Raw genomic sequence first — 8,131 nt, 5'->3', positions numbered from 1 at the left:
AACTGAGCTGGAGCTTACTAATTTAGCTAGGCTGGCTGGCCAGTGGGTTCCAAGGCCTGTCTCTGCCTACCTAGTGCTTGGATTATAAGCATATACTAACACACTTGACTTTTTATGTGGGTGCTAGGAATTGTGGCAAGCAATTTACCAACTGAGCTATGTCCCCAATCCTCTGTCTGTCTGCCTGTCTGTCTGTCTGCCTGTCTGTCTATCTGTCTGTCTGCTTGGTTTAAACAGAGTCTCAGGTATCCTAGGCTAACCTGAACTCCCTATGTAGCTGAGGATGGCCTTGAACTTGTGTTCCTCCTGGATCTACCTCCCAACTGGCTGTGTGGTGGTGGGGAATTGAACCTAGGATTTCATGCATGCTAGGCAAGCGTTCTACCAACTGAGCTGTATTTCCAGCCCCTGCTTGTCTATTTGTGACTTGCATGTCTGATTTTATTTCAACAATAACAACAAAAAGAGTCCTCCAGCCATCCTTGATTATCATCATCCATCTGTTTACAGATGACACAAGGCAGGCAGACTATCACCTGTTGTCACATGAGCCAATAAACTGTGCAGAAGAGCACAATTTCCCGAAAGAAATTAAACACAAAGGAGAAGAAGGGAGGAGCCCGGCAGATTGAGCAATCCATGAGAGGATGGTGCAACACAGTGGAGATCGCCTGGAAAAGAAGAGACCGTGCCTATCACTGAGAGCTCTAGTTCTCTGGACTGTACTTGAGATATTACAGCTCCGTTCACAGAAAAGCGATAACCAAGCCAGGCAGGCCATCACCAGGGAGGAAAATGTGATACAGGCTCTATCTGGCTCCTGCCTTCTCTGTTGGTAGAGGAGGTGGGAAATGGGGGAGGACAAAGGATCAACCAAACCAAACTGAAGCTGGTGGCCGTTGCCCTACTGATACTAACACAGCCATCTGTATCCAAAGGACTGCAAGGATCCAAGCTTGCAAACCTAGCATCTGGAAGCTTCAAAAGGAACACAGGATCAGAGGGCATGGGGGTTCCGAAGCATTCCAGGTCCTAACTCCTGATGTGCTGCCATTAGCTCTGTGGTGTTGAACAGGGAAACTGCCTTTCAACTTTATGTCTTCATTTCTATGCGTTATCATGGGGGACAGGACGTCAACTTTTCTGTTTGTTATTGCACATATAGTCATTTGAAGGTCGTTGATGTATAGTAGCTACTATTCTTGTTTTTTTTTTTTTTTTTTTTTTTTTTTTTCTCATTAACTTCTTGGGCTGGGCAAGGTGGCACATTCCTGTAATCACAGCACTTGGGAAGTGGAGGCAGAGGGACCAGGAGTTCAAGGCTACATGAGATCCTGTTGAAAACTATATCAAAACACACACAAATAAATAAATAACCATGGAGCATTCCACAATGTACAGTTAAAAAGTGAAGTGATTAATATTTCTTCACCTATAATAGTTCGGTTTTCTCCATAACATAGAGATTACATGATTTTTGTAGCTTCTCTTCTTGTCTTTCAAATAGCAAATGTATTTCATGGGAACTAGGAAAATATCCATACATAAAGGAAAGCTTGCTTTACAGCAGATGCCCACTAATAAATACAGAAGAGATGAGTTAGAGAAATCACTTCCTTTAACTTTTTACAGCAACTATAAACAAGTAGTTTTAAAAGGGAGAACTGTAGTGGGGCAGAGGCATCATTTTGGCATTCACCCCAAATCTAGACTTTGCTCCAAGAGCAGGGCTATTGATTTTACGGAATGGCAGTCAATAAAATAAGGTGTCCAGGTATGCAGACCAGTCACAGGAAGAGGAGCCTCTAGGAGGCTTTAGGGGGAGGGGTGACTGCCCAAGAGGTAATGTAAGACATAGACTACATGCTGTGGCCTTAGAAGATGGAATAAGAGCGGAGGCAGGAAGCTTCAGGAAATTAGAAAGGAAAAGCCTGGGTAAAGTGGGGGACAGGGCACTGGAGCTGAGGAGGAAAGGAAACTGGGAATGATGGAACTGAGACCCAAGTCCATGATGGGCCATTAGACTGAGCTGTGGATCTTGATCGGCTTGGCCTCAGAACCTCTAAGCTGGTTGCTGTGCCCCGATGGGTAACTGAGCATGGGCAGCTAGGCACCGCCCTCCCGCTGTGGAGAAATCAGACATGTTTCCATGGGCTTCCTCCCAGCATAGCTAGTCCTTCTGTCTGTCCTGGCTCTGCCTTTTACCACAGAGATCACATGGAGCTGGACACACAGGAGACCTCCCAGTGTACCCAGAATACACAGACTTCACTGGGGACTCCAGCACCCCTGTTCTGAGAACTTACAGGAAAGTCAATGTGAGGTACTGTGATCTACCCTGGAACAAAGGCCTATGGGAGCACTGCTGCCTCCTGGTACGGAGGAAGGAGGCTTGGGGCTGCAGCTCCTGAGCATTGTCTATCCACAAGAGCAAGCGAGCACGTGCGTTATGCTTAAAGTGTGACCATGTTTTTTTGTCAGCTCAGAGCACAAAGGCCCTGCCCTGCTGGGTTTTGCAAATAGAGACCTAAATAAACACAGTGGGGTTGGGGCTGGGCAGTCTTGCTTCTGAGTAACTTGCCAGGCTCAGAGCTACTAGCCACTCCAGACAATCTTAATTTTTGTTCTGCTGAGACTCGACAGCCACCATCCATCCGCTTTGGGATTAGACAAAGGAAACAGAGGATAAACCTAGTCCAGTCTACTGTTCCGATCCCAGCCATCCAGGATCCATGACCAGCGGAAGGATTGACGCCACAGCTTTCTAAGAAGCCAGGCCAGCCCTGGGACAATGATCCTCTGTGGAGAACTTTATCTCATGCCCCCAGTCTTGGGCTTTAGTCTCTGGGTTTTATGGGTTTTCAGTTCAGAACTCCCAGATTGTGGTTAACAACCCAAGTTTTATGGGGTGAGAGGCACTGAGCCTTCGCCTTCTGCTCTACGTCTTGTAGCTCAGAAGCCTCATCTCTGCCCAGCGCAGAGCCTCTCCCGGAGGGTTGGGGAAAGCTGTAGCTTGACTCTCTGACCTTTGATGCTGTCAGATGTGTCTTGTTTCCTGACTCTGATCTTATGTGAGAGGAAAACCATTATCTTAGTGTTTAAATTCTCTTCTGTAACTATAAAACTATTTCAGAATTTCAGACTTACAGAAAAGTTATAGACACAGAGTTCCACTTGCAATGACGCTGGCCTGTCTCAGAGAAAACACCCGTGACCCCATGGTTACATTGTTTACCATGACGCTTACACAGCACATGCCTTCTTACCTCCCATCCTTACTGAGTCCATCCTGGGTATGTGTCCACTGTCCATCTTCATATCCTCATCATGTCCACTGTCCATCTTCATATCACTTTACCCAGTGTCCATCCTCATGTCCTCACCATGTCCAATGTCCATCCCCATGTCCTCACCATCCCCAGTGTCCATCCTCATTTCCTCACCATGTCCAGTGTCCATCCCCATGTCCTCACCATGTCCAGTGTCCATCCTCATGTCCTCACCATCCCCAGTGTCCATCCTCATGTCCATGTCCTCACTACACCCAGTGTCCATCCTCATGTCCTCACCATGTCCAATGTCCATCCCCATGTCCTCACCATCCCCAGTGTCCATCCCCATGTCCTCACCATGTCCAGTGTCCATCCCCATGTCCTCACCATCCCCAGTGTCCATCCCCATGTCCTCACCATGTCCAGTGTCCATCCCCATGTCCTCACCATGTCCAATGTCCATCCCCATGTCCTCACCATGTCCAGTGCCCATCCTCATGTCTTTACAGTGTCCATTGCACATCTTCATGTCCTCACTGTGTCCAGTGTCCATCTTCATGACTCTACTGTGTCCTTTGTTCATCCTCACATCCTCACCATGTCCAATATCCACCGCAAACACCTGGAATTGAGCAATCCTCAGGCCAGAGTTGGAGGCCTCCTTGGATTCCTCATGCTGTGAAAGTTTCTCAGACTTTTTCTGGTTTTTGATTACCTAGCCGGGTTTGTTCCTTCCCTTTCCTCTCACTCCCTTTCCCCCTTCCTGCCTCACTCCCTCTGCTCCTGTCTTCCTTCCTTCTGACCCCTTCCCTCCTCTCTTTCTTTCAACCACATCATTAAGATCGACTCTTGTTCCTGGTGCTACAGCAGGCAGACACACAGGCAGCTCCTGTGAGTTCTTAGGAGTACCTGGAGGGCTGGGCCCCCTCTCTTGCTGCAATACCACGAGTCATGCATCACCTGCAAAGAGCTGAAATCTGCCCCAAAGCAGAGAAAGAAGGAAGCATTATCATAGCCCTGCACACTCCTCTGTTGAAGATGCTTCTCCATTTTGGGTCTAATCTTACTTCTATCTCCCTCCAGGTTCCCCTTGCGCACCTGCAAGAGCAGGGTCACAGCTGTCCCCCTATGGAGGGATTTCTACAGCACACCCTGAGGGCATTTTGCACCACACTGTCCCATGTGACTCAGTAGCTCAAACTGTTTTTACACTGTACCAAGAGAGCTCACAACCAGAAGAGTTTCTGGGTGCCCATGGCTGGTTTTCTTCTTTGTACTCTACAGTGTTCATTTCTTTTCCATTATTTTTGTTTTCTTTCCTTATCTGTTTGTTTTTGTTTTTGCTGTTGTTGTTTTGTTTTGTTTTTGTTTTTGTTTTGTTTTTTTTGGATAGGCTATACATGAGGAGGGACAGAGACATGACTGTCAGAGCCACCAAAACCTATTGTGATGGTAACAAATAGCACCCACCAGAGTTCACCAGGGCTAAAGCTTTGGGGAATAAGAAAGGCATCCACTCCTGTGCAAAATGTAAGGAGGACCAGTAACTCAGAAACCTAGATAAATCACCATTTAGTGCAATCTTTGAGAATAAAATGTGTTTTAAAGTAAAAGTCAAGTTTCTAATGAATACATTATCAAAACTATCTTTTCAAGATTTATTTGTTTTTATTATATGTATAGGTGTGAGTGCCTGCATGTATGTATGTATAACTTGTGTGGGCCTGGGACCCATGGAGACCAGAAAAGGGCCTAGGATTTCCTGGAACTGGAGTTACAAATAGTTGTTAGCCACCATGTGGATTCTGGAAACTGAACTCAGGTCTTTTGCAAGAGCAGTACATGCTCATCACCACCAAGGCAACTTTCCAGCTCCTCAATATTGAAATTTTAAAGAAAGACAGTGTTTATTCTTTGTGGCACAGCATGATTGACAACAGACAGTCATTCTCCAATTAGGCTAAGGTCAGGCCACAATGACTATGTGTGATGGTTAATCTTGTTAATTTGATGAGATTTGAAATTACCTGGGAGACACACTTTGGTGTGTGTTTGTGATGGAATTTCCAGAGAACTTTAACTGAGTGGTTTTGATCTACTCTGGATGTAGGCAGCTTCATCTCATGGGCTGGAGTCCCGAACTGAATAAAAATGAGAAACTGAGCTGATCTCCAGCATTCATTTCTCTCTGCTTCCTGTCTATGGATGCAATGTGAACAGGCTCCTTAGCTCCTCCCATCACGCATCCACCATGATGACTGTACCTGCAAAGTGTGAGCCAAGATAAACACTTCCTTCTTTAGGGGCTTTGTCCATGTATTTTGTCACAGTGATGAGAACAGTAACTAACACACTATGCACTTTTTACCAGCTGACATTCGGGCTTGTACTGGCAAACACTGGTCATGCTGGCTTGAGATGGACTCACGTTTTCGGATTATCCAGCTTCCATGAATGTTGTGCCCTAGAGTAGGGTTTGAGGATGTTTCTGCAAGTTTATCCTGCTTTCACCTCTTCATGGTATTATGCTTACAAGGCTTCCTCCGGTACCAAGTAATTTAATCCTTCAAAAACAGAATCCTGTGAGTGGGCAGGGCCACCTTTGTGTTAGAGTGAAGAGTCTTGGTTTCCCAGTTGTTAGCCTGACAATCTCAAGAACGCCAGTCATGGAGCTTGGTAGTCCAGTATTTCCCAACACTCAAAACTCTAACCGTAGGATATTACTGCCCACATTGAAGAAAGATCTTCCCTCTTCAGTCAATTTGCTCTAGAAACTCACAGGCCCAAAGGTTTCCCTCATTAATGCCTTAGTTGTTTATCGATCCAGTCAATGGAAATTAGCCATTACAGCATTACAGCCAGCCCAATCCATGGGTGCCAGATCACCTTTGTAGATGCCATCATACCGTCTGCTTGCACCTCTGTCTCTGTTACTTCCTTTGTGGGGTGCAATGCTAGTGGAAACACTTATGTACATGAGAATGTATGCTTATGTAAGAATGTGCATGAGTGTGTTCAGACTACTAGAGGATTTGAAATAGAGAGTATGGTGCTTGTGGCATGCTTCCTTGTACTTACACGAGTGTATGTACATGTATGCACATACTTGCATGAGCAGGTATGTATATATGTATGTGTGTGCATATGGCAAGATATTGTAGAGGAAACTGTCCCAAAGAAGGCAGAGACTGCTCTGGACAGTTATGCCTGGCTGCCTTTGTCTTCTGTCTGGTGGGTCCCTATACTCCTATCATGGTGAGGCAGTATCAGGCTGCTCAAGGAACAGTTTATTCTTTGGCGTCAAGTGAAGAGGAAGCTCCTCCTACCTATCCTCCTCCTCTACTTCAGAAGAAGGCTCAGGATCTTTGCACGTGATGTAGTTGTTGGAACTCTGAGGCTAGAAGAATACGTTTGGTTCTCTCTTTTGGTAGAGCACAGTTGGTATTTTCTGGAATGAAAATCTGAAAGCCCTGCCTATGTATAGAGGGCTTTCCATGAGATATGCTAGGACTGTATCAAGGGAAGCATTCTCTGAAATGACATTTCCTCCCCAGCCCACACCCAGCATAGCCACCAGGGAAGCTGCTGGCCTGGCCTCATCACTGATCTGCTGAAGGGAGGTCCACAAGCCAGAAACTCTTGGCCCTTTCCCAGCTCATGTGCCTTGGACAGCTTCACTTACTGACTCCTAATAGGAGAGGACAAGGCTCTCTGGTACATTGTTGAGTTTTCTTGCAGTGTTTGTGATCATGAAGCTTATAAGACTTTTTTTTTTAAGGTATGTATGTATTGTTTCTTGGCCAAAGTATTTCAGAACACAGCAGCTAAGACAAGTGGGAGGCTGTGGTGGTCTGAATATGTGAAGAAACATGTGTGAAGGTGACACAGGGGTGCTCATTGACGTTGAGGGGGGTCTAGTGGTCACCTCAGGGCAGGCCCTGGAGCTGTGCCCATGGTCTGAGTGTGCTGACCCTCTGAGGCATGTGGGGAGTTCTGATGGGAGTGAAAAGGTGGGCATACTTCAGGGAAGAAAGGCAGCAGTAGCTGGGAGCAGTAGCCCCAGGCTTTGCAGCCAGGCTTTCCCGAAGGTTCCAGAAGGCTCTGGTTGGGTGTACATGCCCTTCCCTCAGCCGGCCACGTTTATCTCTGTGTCATTTTGTTTTTAGCCTGTTGTAGTGACTGAAGGGAGCTGACAAGAGACCCGCAACCATTTCGATAATGTTGTGTTTTGAACTTTATGTTGTCTGGGTTTTATTGCACTTTATGAAATAATGGTTCTCCTCTAATATGAAGGTCTACTCCTCTGCCTCCCATTTCAATTGCAGCACACTGTGTCCACTGCTGATGTTCCAGTCTAATTTAACAGGTCACAACACTTTGAGGACAAAACTCTGCAAGTTTCATGTCTTTTTTGTTTTTTTTTTTTCCTAAATAAAGTTCTAAGTCTTGTTAACTTTTGTGTTTTCTCTTCCAGGCCCTATGGTCCTGTAAATCTTCTGATGTGAAGAGCCCCGGGGCTGCTCCTACAGGCCATTGCTTAGTTCCTGACTGTCCTTCACAACCAATCCAAATTCTGTACACCAAGGAGGACCTGGGACAGTGCCATGGCTACTGTAAGTGCCAGATCGCAGGTATGTGATAGGGTGCAGGTTCCACTTAGAAAGACCTTCCGTGCAAGTCCTCTCTGCTCACCTTCCTTCCTGCTCTGCTCACTGAGACTCCCAGCCTCCTCCCAGGATGCCTGCACCTGGTGTGCACTCTGGAGGTTTCAGCTGTCCCAATCCAATACCCACTTGCAAGCACCTAGGCTTGTGGGTTCTGTAGTCGAATCAACGCCCACAACTCTCCCTTCAGTGTTT

This window comes from Peromyscus eremicus, chromosome 5 (assembly GCF_949786415.1).
Source record: "Peromyscus eremicus chromosome 5, PerEre_H2_v1, whole genome shotgun sequence".
Classification (NCBI taxonomy): domain Eukaryota; kingdom Metazoa; phylum Chordata; class Mammalia; order Rodentia; family Cricetidae; genus Peromyscus; species Peromyscus eremicus.
This window is presented reverse-complemented; position numbering follows the sequence as displayed.